We start from the raw sequence: 12,933 nt of genomic DNA, 5'->3' as shown, positions 1-12,933 counted from the left end.
ACGAGGTGATAGTTTACAGTTACAGAATGTAGAGCATAATAATTTTAAAGATAAGGAGGGGAAGATGGCGGAAGAGTAAGATGTGGAGATCACCTTCCTCCCCACAGATACACCAGAAATACATCTACACGTGGAGCAACTACTACAGAACACCTACTGAACGCTGGCAGAAGGCCTCAGACCTCCCAAAAGGCAAGAAAGTCCCCAAGTACCTGGTAGAGCAAAAGAAAAAAGAATAAACAGAGACAAAAGGATAGGGATGGGACCTGCACCAGTGGGAGGGAGCTGTGAAGAAGGAAAGGTTTCCACACACCAGGAAGTCCCTTCACGGGCGGAGACTGTGGGTGGTGGAGGGGGAAAGCTTCGGCGCCGCGGAAGAGAGCACAGGGGTGTGGAAGGCAAAGCGGAGAGATTCCCGCACAGAGGATCAGGGCCGACCGGCACTCACCAGCCCGAGAGGCCTGTCTGCTCACCCGCCGGGGCGGGCGGGGCTGGGAGCTGAGGCTCGGGCTTCGGTCGGTCGGAGCGCAGAGGACTGGGGTTGGCGGTGTGAACACAGCCTGCAGGGGGTTAGTGCACCACGGCTAGCCAGGAGGGAGTCCGGGGAAAAGTCTGGACCTGCCAAAGAGGCAAGAGACTTTTTCTTCCCTCTTTGTTTCCTGGTGCGCGAGGAGAGGGGATTAAGAGCGTTGCTTAAAGGAGCTCCAGAGACGGGCGCGAGCTGCGGCTAAAAGCGCGGACCCCAGAGACGGGCATGAGACGCTAAGGCTGCTGCTGCAGCCACCAAGAAGCCTGTGTGTGATCACAGGTCACTATCCACGCCCCTTCTGGGAGGCCTGTGCAGCCCGCCACTGCCAGGGTCCTGGGATCCAGGGACAACTTCCCCGGGAGAACGCACAGCGTACCACAGGCTGGCGCAACGTCACACCAGCATCTGCCGCCGCAGGCTTGCCCCACACTCCGTACCCGTCCCTCCCCATGGCCTGAGTGAGCCAGAGTCCCTGAAGCGGCTTCTCCTTTAACCCCGTCCTGTCTGAGCGAAGAACAGACATCCTCGGGCGACCTACACGCAGAGGCGGGGCCAAATACAAAGCTGAGCCCCAGGAGCTGTGAGAACAAAGAAGAGAAAGGGAAATCCCTCCCAGCAGCCACAGAAGCAGTGGATTAAGGCTCCACAATCAACCTGATGTACCCTGCATCTGTGGAATACATGAATAGACAACAAATCATCACAAATTGAGGAGGTGGACTTTGAGAACAAGATTTATGATATTTTCCCCTTTTCTTCTTTCTGTGTGTATGTGTATGCTTCTGTGTGAGATTTTGTCTGTATAGCTTTGCTTCCACCATTTGTCATAGGGTTCTATCCGTCCTTTTTTTTTTCTTTAAAAAAATATTTTCTTAACAATTATTTTTTATTTTAATAACTTTATTTTATCTTTTCTTTCTTTCCTTCCTTCCCTCCTTTCTCCCTCCCTCCTTCCTTCCCTCCCTTCTTCCTTCCTTCTTTCTTTCCCTTCCTTCCTTCCTTCCTTCTCTCTCACTCTCTCTCTCTCTTTCTTTCTTTCTCTTTTTCTCCCTTTTATTCTGAGCCGTGTGGATGAAAGGCTCTTGGTGCTGCAGCCAGGTGTCAGTGCTGTGCCTCTGAGGTGGGAGAGCCAAATTCAGGACACTGTGAGGCTGCCTAAAATCATAATAAGTCCACAGACACCCCAAAACACACCACCAGACGTGGACCTGCCCACTAGAGAGACAAGATCTAGCCTCATACACCACAACACAGCCACTAGTCCCCTCCACCAGGAAGCCTACACAACCCACTGAACCAACCTTAGCCACTGGAGACAGACATCAAAAACAACGGGAGCTACGAACTTGCAGCCTGCAAAAAGGTGAACCCAATCACAGTAAGATAAGCAAAATGAGAAGACAGAAAAACACACAGCAGATGAAGGAGCAGGATAAAAACCCACCAGACCTAACAAATGAAGAGGAAATAGGCAGTCTACCTGAAAAAGAGTTCAGAATAATGATAGTAAAGATGATCCAAAATCTTGGAAATAGAATGGACAAAATGCAAGAAGCAGTTAACAAGGACCTAGAAGAAATAAAGATGAAACAGACAATGATGAACAACACAATAAATGAAATGAAAAATACTCTAGATTGGGATCAATAGCAGAATAACTGAGGCAGAAGAACGGATAAGTGACCTGGAAGATAAAATAGTGGAAATAATTACTGCAGAGCAGAATAAAGAAAAAAGAATGGAAAGAACTGAGGACAGTCTCAGAGACCGCTGGGACAACATTAAATGCACCAACATTTGAATTAAGGGGTTCCAGAAGAAGAGGAGAAAAACAAAGGGACAGAGAAAGTATTTGAAGAGATTATAGTTGAAAACTTCCCTAATATGGAAAAGGAAATAGTTAATCAAGTCCAGGAAGCACAGAGAGTCCCATACACGATAAATCCAAGGAGAAATACGCCAAGACACATATTAATCAAACTATCAAAAATTAAATACAAAGAAAATATATTAAAAGCAACAAGGGAAAAACAAAAAATAACACGCAAGGGAATCCCCCTAAGGTTAACAGCTGATCGTTCACAGAAACTCTGCAAGCCAGAAGGCAGTGGCAGGACATACTGAAAGTGATGAAGGAGAAAAACCTGCAACCAAGATTACTCTACCCAGCAAGGATCTCATTCAGATTTGATGGAGAAATTAAAACCTTTACAGACAAGCAAAAGTTGAGAGAGTTCAGCACCACCAAACCAGCTTTCCAAAAAATGCTAAAGGAACTTCTCTAGGCAAGAAACGCAAGAAAAGGAAAAGCCCTACAATAACGAACCCAAAACAATTAAGAAAAAGGGAATAGGAACATACATATCAATAATTACCTGAAATGTAAATGGATTAAATGCTCCCACCAAAAGACACAGATTGGCTGAATGGATACAAAAACAAGACCCATATACATGCTGTCTACAAGAGACCCACCTCAGACCAAGAGACACATACAGACTCAAAGTAAGGGGATGGAAAAAGATATTCCATGCAAATGGAAACCAAAAGAAAGCTGGAGTAGCAATTCTCATATCAGACAAAGTAGACTTTAAAATAAAGACTATTAGAAGAGAGAAAGAAGGACACTACATAATGATCAAGGGATCGATCCAAGAAGAAGAAATAACAATTGTAAATATTTATGCACCCAACATAGGAGGACCTCAATACATAAGGCAAATACTAACAGCCATAAAAGGGGAAATCGACAGTAACACATTCATAGTAGGGGACTTTAACACCCCACTTTCACCAATGGACAGATCATCCAAAATGAAAATAAATAAGGAAACACAAACTTTAAATGATACATTAAACAAGATGGACTTAATTGATATTCATAGGACATTCCATCCAAAAACAACAGAATACACATTTTTCTCAAGTGCACATGAAACATTCTCCAAGATAGATCATATCTTGGGTCACAAATCAAGCCTTGGTAAATTTAAGAAAATTGAAATTGTATCAAGTATCCTTTCTGACAACAATGCTATGAGACTAGATATCAATTTCAGAAAAATATCTGTAAAAAATACAAACACATGGAGGCTAAACAATACACTATTTAATAACAAAGTGATCACTGAAGAAATCAAAAGAGGAAATCAAAAAATACCTAGAAACAAATGACAATGGAGACATGACGACCCAAAACATATGGGATGCAGCAAAAGCAGTTCTAAGAGGGAAGTTTATAGCAATACAATCATACCTTAAGAAACAGGAAACATCTCGAATAAACAACCTAACCTTGCACCTAAAGCAATTAGAGAAAGAAGAACAAAAAACCCCAAAGTTAGCAGAACGAAAGAAATCATAAAGTCAGATCAGAAATAAATGAAAAAAAAATGAAGGAAGCGATAGCAAGGATCAATAAAATCAAAAGCTGGTTCTTTGAGAAGATAAACAAAATTGATAAACCATTAGCCAGACTCATCAAGAAAAAAAGGGAGAAGACTCAAATCAATAGAATTAGAAATGAAAAAGAAGTAACAACTGACACTGCAGAAATACAAAGGATCATGAGAGATTACTACAAGCAACTCTATGCCAATAAAATGGACAACCTGGAAGAAATAGACAAATTCTTAGAAATGCACAACCTGCCAAGACTGAATCAGGAAGAAATAGAAAATATGAACAGACCAATCACAAGCACTGAAATTGAAACTGTGATTAAAAATCTTCCAACAAACAAAAGCCCAGGACCAGATGGCTTCACAGGCGAATTCTATCAAACATTTAGAGAAGAGCTAACACCTATTCTTCTCAAACTCTTCCAAAATATAGCAGAGGGAGGAACACTCCCAAACTCATTCTACGAGGCCACCATCACCTTGATACCAAAACCAGACAAGGATGTCACAAAGAAAGAAAACTACAGGCCAATATCACTGATGAACATAGATGCAAAAATCCTCAACAAAATACTAGCAAACAGAATCCAACAGCACATTAAAAGGATCATACACCATGATCAAGTGGGGTTTATTCCAGGAATGCAAGGATTCTTCAATATACGCAAATCTATCAATGTGATTAACCATCATTAACAAATTGAAGGAGAAAAACCATATGATTATCTCAATAGATGCAGAAAAAGCTTTCGACAAAATTCAACACCCATTTATGATAAAAACCCTGCAGAAAGTAGGCATAGAGGGAACTTTCCTCAACGTAATAAAGGCCATATATGACAAACCACAGCCAACATCAGACTCAATGGTGAAAAACTGAAACCATTTCCTCTAAGATCAGGAACAAGACAAGGTTGCCCACTCTCACCACTCTTATTCAACATAGTTTTGGAATTTTTAGCCACAGCAATCAGAGAAGAAAAGGAAACAAAAGGAATCCAAATCGGAAAAGAAGAAGTAAAGCTGTCACTGTTTGCAGATGACATGATACTATACATAGAGAATCCTAAAGATGCTACCAGAAAACTACTAGAGCTAATCAATGAATCTGGTAAAGTAGCAGGATACAAAATTAATGCACAGAAATCTCTGGCATTCCTATACACTAATGATGAGAAATCTGAAAGTGAAATCAAGAAAACACTCCCATTTACCATTACAACAAAAAGAATAAAATATCTAGGAATAAACCTACCTAAGGAGACAAAAGACCTCTATGCAGAAAATTATAAGACACTGATGAAAGAAATTAAAGATGATACAAATAGATGGAGAGATATACCATGTTCTTGGATTGGAAGAATCAACATTGTGAAAATGACTCTACTACCCAAAGCAATCTACCGATTCAATGCAATCCCTATCAAACTACCACTGGCATTTTTCACATAACTAGAACAAAAAATTTCACAATTTGTATGGAACAAAAGACCCCTAATAGCCAAAGCAATCTTGAGAACGTAAAATGGAGCTGGAGGAATCAGGCTCCTGGACTTCAGACTATACTACAAAGCTACAGTAATCAAGACAGTATGGTACTGGCACAAAAACAGAAAGATAGATCCATGGAACAGGATAGAAAGCCCAGAGATAAAACCCACACACAAATGGTCACCTTATCTTTGATAAAGGAGGCAGGAATGTACAGTGGAGAAAGGACAGCCTCTTCAATAAATGGTGCTGGGAAAACTGGACAGGTACATGTAAAAGTAAGAGATTAGATCACTCCCTAACTCCATACACAAAAATAAGCTCAAAATGGATTAAAGACCTAAATGTAAGGCCAGAAACTATCAAACTCTTAGTGGAAGACATAGGCAGAACACTCTATGACATAAATCACAGCAAGATCCTTTTTGACCCACCTCCTAGAGAAATGGAGATAAAAACAAAAATAAACAAATGGGACCTAATGAAACTTAAAAGCTTTTGCACAGCAAAGGAAACCATAAACAAGATGCAAAGACAGGCCTCAGAATGGGAGAAAATATTTGCAAATGAAGTAACTGACAAAGGATTAATCTCCAAAATTTATAAGCAGCTCATGCAGCTCAGTAACAAAAAAACAACCCAATCCAAAAATGGGCAGAAGACCTAAATAGACATTTCTCCAAAGAAGATATACAGACTGCCAACAAACACATGAAAGAATGCTCAACATCATTTATCATTAGAGAAATGCAAATCAAAACTACAATGAGATATCATCTCACACCAGTCAGAGTGGCCATCATCAAGAAAATCTAGAAACAATAAATGCTGGAGAGGGTGTGGAGGAAAGGGAACACTCTTGCACTGCTGGTGGGAATGTGAATTGGCAGAGCTACTATGGAGAACAGTATGGAGATTCCTTAAAAAACTACAAATAGAACTACCATATGACCCAGCAATCCCATTACTGGGCATATACCCTAAGAAAACCATAATTCAAAAAGAGTCATGTACCAAAGTGTTCACTGCAGCTCTATTTACAATAGCCAGGAGATGGAAACAACCTAAGTGTCCATCATCGTATGAATGGATAAAGAAGATGTGGCACATATATACAATGGAATATTACTCAGCCATAAAAGAAACGAAATTGAGCTATTTGTAATGAGGTGGATGGACCTAGAGTCTGTCATACAGAGTAAAGTTAGTCTGAAAGAGAAAGACAAATACCGTATACTAACACATATATATGGAATTTAAGAAAAAAAAATGTCACTAAGAACCTAGGGATAAAACAGGAATAAAGACTGAAACATACTAAAGAATGGACTTGAGGATATGGGGAGGGGGAAGCGTAAGCTGTGACAAAGCAAGAGAGTGGCATGGACATATATACACTACCTAACAAAATAGATAGCTAGTGGGAAGCAGCCACATGGCACAGGGCGACGAGCTCGGTGCTTTGTGACCACCTGGAGGGGTGGGATGGGGAGGGTGGGAGGGAGGGAGATGCAGGGGGGAGGAGATATGGGAACGTGTGTATGTGTGTGGCTGATTCAGTTTGTTGTGGAGCAGAAACTAACACAGCATTTTAGGGCAATTGTACTCCAATAAAGATGTAAAAAAAAAACCAAAAAACAGATGACAGGGTAAAGAAGATGTGGTGTATACATACAATGGAATTCTACTCAGCCATAACAAAGAATGAAATTTTGCCATTTGCAGCAACGTGGATGGACTTGGAGGGCCTTATGCTAAGTGAAGTAAGTCAGACAGAGAAAGAAAAATACTGAATGGTATCACTTATATGTGAAGTCTAAAAAATAAAACAAACTAGTGAATATAACAAAAAAGAAACAGACTCACACATATAGAGAACAAACTAGTGGTTACCAGTGGGGAGAGAGAAGGGCGGAGGGGGAAGATAAAGGTAAGGGATTAAGAGGTAAAAACTACTGTGTATAAAATAAATAAGCTACAAAGGTATATTGTATAACACAGGGAATATGCAATATTTTATAATAACTATAAATGGAATATAACTTTTAAAGTTGTGAATCACTATGTTGTACACCTGAAACTTATGTAATATTGTACATCAAATATACCTCAATAAAAAATATTTTTTAAAAAATTTAAAGATAGTGAAAATAACAGATCTACCTTCTAATCATTTACAATATTCCAAGCATAATGCTAAACTCTTTATTTAAAAATTTCCCTCTAATCCCCACAATAAGCCTATGGATTTAACAGTATCATTTCCATTTAATAGATGAGGTTATCTTAGAATCAGCTAGCTTGCCCAAGATCACATAACTGAAAAGTGGCGGAACTGGGGGTCATATGCAGGTTCATCTACCCTAAAATAGGTTTTCTGTCTACTGTGCCCACGTAGCTGTGCTGACCAGATGTTAGAGATGACAAGTCTTACCAACTCACTGGATTTTCCAAACTCAAAATGATCCCCCCTTCTTATTTCTCTCCCTTTCTTTTTTTCTCCCTCTCTCTCTCCCTCCCACTTTCTCTCTCTCCTCCCTCCCTCCCTTCCTTCTTTCATTCCTTTCATTCGACTCCAAAAATGATTAGAAGGAACTTACAATGAAATACATGTATAACTGGACCACTGAAAGCTCCCCCAAAGATTATATGTCCATAATTGTGTGTGATAACAAAGATTAAGAAATAGAACTCCTTTTAAAACACAATATTAACAGAGCAGTACTGTTTACTCATTCGACACAATATATTGAGCTGCTCCTATGTTCTAGGGATTGTGATGAGTCCTGGGAATGTGAATATGAATATATACAGGCCTTCCCTTCATGCTGTGTCCTGTATTATAACAGTACACACAGAGTAATGTATGAAAGTGGTGGAAATAGAGGACCTAAGTAAAAGTGTTCAGGAGAATTAATAAGGCTCGACAGGAGAGTGAGCATTTCAATGGGTCATAAAGAATAAGGAAAGATTTTCCAGGAGAGAGACAAGAAACAGGTCTTCCTGGAAAAGGATTAGTGAAGGCTTAACCAGCTCTGAAGCTAAAACATGTGGTTATTGCCAGGGAAGTGGTAAGATGCAAGGTAAGATACAAAATTGGAAAGTTTGTGGATTCCATGCTAAACAACTTGGATGTTTACTAAGCCTTGTATAATTCAGAAAATCAACATTGATACATTACTGTCATGTGATTTTCAGACTCCATCCAAGTTTTCTCATGGTCTTGATGATGCTCTTTACAGCAAACACATCCAGTTCAGAATCACATGTTGCAGTTAGCCCTTTTGGTCATCTCCAGTCTGGAACAGTTCTTCAGTCTTTCCTTGACTTTAATGACTTTGACACTATTAAAGATTACAGGCCAGTTATTTTGTAACTGTTCCTTAATTTGGTGTCTGATGCTTCCTCATGATTTGTTTCAAGTTATGCATCTTTTGCAGGAACATCACAGGAGAGGGGCTATGTTTTCCTCACTGCATTCTGTCAAATGGTGTGTAATTTTAATTTGTCCCATTAATGATGATGTTCACTTTGATCACTGGATTAAGATAGGGTCTTCCAGGATTCCTATCTGTGAAGTTCCTTTTCTACTTTTGTACATAATAAATATTTGCATGGGGAGGTAATTGGAAAGTGTGTATATATCCCATTCTTCACTAAAAGTTTTATTTATTTATTTAATTCAATGGGTTATAACCAGTTACTTTCATTATTTTGATGTTCAAGTGGTTCCAGAATTGGCCAACAGAGCTCCTTCAAGATTTCCCCTGTGTCCTTTGGACAACCCTCATCATTCTTTTATTCCTGTCACAAGTGGTTCTAAAGTCACCTTGTTTTTTCTCTAGCTCTTGAATCAGTCATTTCTCCAAGGAGCCCTGGTTCCTTATAATAAAGAGTGATACCTGGAAGTCAAGATCTGGGCACCAGGTGTGCTCACTGCTGTTGAAGTAGAGTGCAGTTGCTGCTCTTGTACCCTCTCATTGGACTTAGTTAGGGAATGTGCACACAAACACACACACGTATGTGTATATATACGTATATGTGTGTATACAAGCATACATAATGTGGCAAATTGTATTTTGCAAGCTAGCTATAACAAGATCTCCCATCCCATATAATCCACATGTTCTTTTTACAATATAACATTAATGCTCCTCCCATCCAGAAGTGAGAGCCATGCTTGTTTCCTACCTTGCACCAGTGGTTGCTAGGGACTGAACTGTGTCCACACAAATTCATATGTTGAAGCCCTAACCATACAGTGTTATGGTATTTGAAATGGGGCTTTTAGGAGTTAGTTAGGTTTAAATGAGGTCATGAGAGTGAGGCTCATGATGGGATTAATGACCTTATTTAGAGAGCCACCAGAGAGAGTTCTCTCTGTCTCTCTGTCTCTCTTCCATGTGAGGACACAGTAAGAAGACAGACCCCCCAATCATGCTGGCACGCTGATCTTGGTCTTCCAGCCTCCAAAGCTGTGAGAAAATAAATTTCTGTCATTTAAGATACCCCATCTTTGGTATTTTGTTATGGCATCCGAAGCTGATTAATACTTGTGACGATAGTGTAAATGAGGCTATGAGACTTCCCAGTCTAGCACTTAAAAGATTATACAACTTCTTTCTGGTCCTCTTGGGATGCTTGCTCTTAGAATCCAGTCAGCATCCTGTGAAAAACCAGACAGCTACAAGGAAAGGACAGGTGTACATGCTCTAGTCAACAGCCTCAGTGGAGACCCCAGCTAACAGGCAGCATCAAACTCTAGCATCTGGATGATTCTAGCTCCCAGCTGCCAATTCATCCCCAGCTTTCAAGCTTCGCACCTGAGCTCCTGTGGATAAACTGTCCCAGTTCCTGGGACAGTTTATTTGCAAGTTCCTGATGCACATAAATCATGAGAAATAACATAATAATTGTAATGTTTTAAATCACTGCATTTGGGGGTAATTTGTGATGCATTAATACATAGCCAGAACACATACCTCCATTATAATGCAACATCACAGGGTTCATTCTAGTTGTCTCCCTTTCCTAATTTGTAGCTCACCCTTTCAAAAATTGGGAAACCTGACTCCCATTTTCCTTAATATCTTTAGTTGTTTGATCAATCCTCCTGTATGTAACCAATCTTTTATAAATTATATTGCCCCTTCTCTTATGTGGATGCTCTTCTGATTCTACTTGGATATTGCTACCCTGAGATGGATCTTCTTTCTTTCTCATGGGACTCAGACACTTGATGCTAGACTGCCCCCCACCTCTGTGTGGATGCCTTACTCACCCTGCTTGGGCTCTGACTCTCCACTTTGGTCAACCCCTCTGCACAGATACCTGCCTTACTCTGTCTCATTCAATAGCATTATCATTGACTAGTTTAGGAAAGAGAAGGAAATGAAGGAAAGGGAAGGGGAGGAAAAAGAAGAGAAAAGAAAAGAAGGGTAAGACATGGAAGAGGAACCATGTGGCCAAAGTGAAAACTTTGGAAATTTTTACATAGATGACTGATAAGATCCAAAATGCATTTTAGAAATATCAGCAAGACTGTTTTCTAACAGTTTACTGCTAATAATTTTTTTCTTATGAAATGTTTATCTAATGATTGAATAGAGTAACTGATGGAAATGAAGATGATTGTAGAACAAATAACTAAAACTGTGGTCCCTAGGCCAGAAATTTTCTTCATAGGAAAGAAGTAGGATATATATTTTTATTTGTTTGTTTGTCTCTATTTCTTTTGGTTTGCTTATTTTGTTCAAAGATACACACACGAAATCAAGTTCAAAATCAAAGAACATTTTGAACCTTCCCCCTACATAACACATACCACATTTCTACTTGTTTTCTTCTGCATCTATCTACATGTAAGGCCAAATTAACTAAAGAAATACAATCAATTTCTCAGTATTAAGTTTACTGCTTCATAGTTTTACTACCTAATACAGTACCTGGCATAGAGTAGGCATTAGATATAAGAAATTGAATGAATGAGACAATACGGTAATAAGGCTGTAGCTCAGCAATTCTTTAAAGTTCCACAAACGGGACTGACCTCAGAAATTCCATAAGGACACATTCCAGTACATACTCAAGTCGTCCACATCAGAAGAAATAGTGGGAGACAGTCTAGTGATAACAACTAGAGCTGGGATCACTTTTAATGCTCTTAACTATTTCTAACATCTCTATTAATACACAGACCATTTCTTGACTTATCTTTTTGAAACATGTATTCAATTCCTGGGAAGATAGATGAGAGATTTGGCTGTGATATGACCTCAACACCTTGCCTCACCCATTCTCCTGTATAATTATTTTAGTTAAATGAGTGAAGAATATTTTCATAATTAAGCCTGCATATATTGTACACGACGGAGCTAAGACTTCCAGTTTTATTTCTTTTCATTTATCATTTTACTTTTTGGTTTTCATAGTGTTGCTTCTTGCATTTCTTTTTTCCTACACTGTATGCCTTTGTCATATTTCTTTTTTCAAACTCTCTGTCATATCAGAAATTCCATCACATGGCCTTTCCCCCCCAAGATGTCTTTCCATTTTTCCTGCTTCAGTTAGGACTAGTTGCTTTCCAGGTCTGCTGCTCCTGGGCTGCATCCACTTCTCCTGGTTCCTATGTCTCTCTCTTTTTTGATTTCTGGTGTCACTAAAGCTACTTCCTAATGTTACATGTAAGAGAATTAAAATTTCTGAGCTCTTACATGTGTGAAAATTTCTAAAGGATAATGTTTACATAAAGTCTAAAGTAACTGCTAGGCCACTACATTCAAATATATGTGTAATAAAATAATTGCCTTCTCTTAGCTCCTTTTCCTTAACCAGTTTGACTGAATTATGAGCAAAATACTAGAGAAATGATTATAATTACTTTTCAAGATCATAAAAATGACTTGGAATCTCATTTATTAATAATCTTGGGATTCAAATTTTAATTAATATTGAAGCTTTTATTGTATATTAGAATTCATTCTCTCTGGAAATGGTTTTTGTACCTATTATGCATAAATATACACTTGTATTATATACCTAAACTAATTTGCACTTAAAAATAGTTGCCTCTGACTCATTCTCTTGTTCCCATTGGTTCCCTCCTCCCCAATACTGCTGCTGAGAGAATAAGTGTAGGAAAAAATTCGGAGCTTTTAAAGAACTATTTAGAAGGGAAGAAAGTCAAGGAACTTGAAAGCAGAATTAATTTAGAAGGCTAACCCTGGGAACAGTTGTATATGTGGTGATTCCCAAGTCATCTTATTATATTTCAAGTCACACTTTATTAAAGTCATGACACTCTACAGATGAAAATTTCATTTGGGTTAACATGAATTCTCCTTTAAAAAGATGTGATATGGCTTTTAGAGTTTAGTAACTGGTGTCAGTTCTCCACACTTTAAAGAGAATTACCTCCCACCTTCACCCCCCTCGATGTTTCTCTAATATCTAGCTGAGGTCAGTAGCACTGGGGCAGAGAAAGTAAAGATAATTTTAGTGAATGGTTCAGCA

The sequence above is a fragment of the Lipotes vexillifer genome, unplaced genomic scaffold (genome assembly GCF_000442215.2).
Source record: "Lipotes vexillifer unplaced genomic scaffold, Lipotes_vexillifer_v1.1 scaffold597, whole genome shotgun sequence".
Taxonomy (NCBI): domain Eukaryota; kingdom Metazoa; phylum Chordata; class Mammalia; order Artiodactyla; family Lipotidae; genus Lipotes; species Lipotes vexillifer.
The sequence above is the reverse complement of the archived record's forward strand: the minus strand, read 5'-3'. Positions refer to the sequence as shown.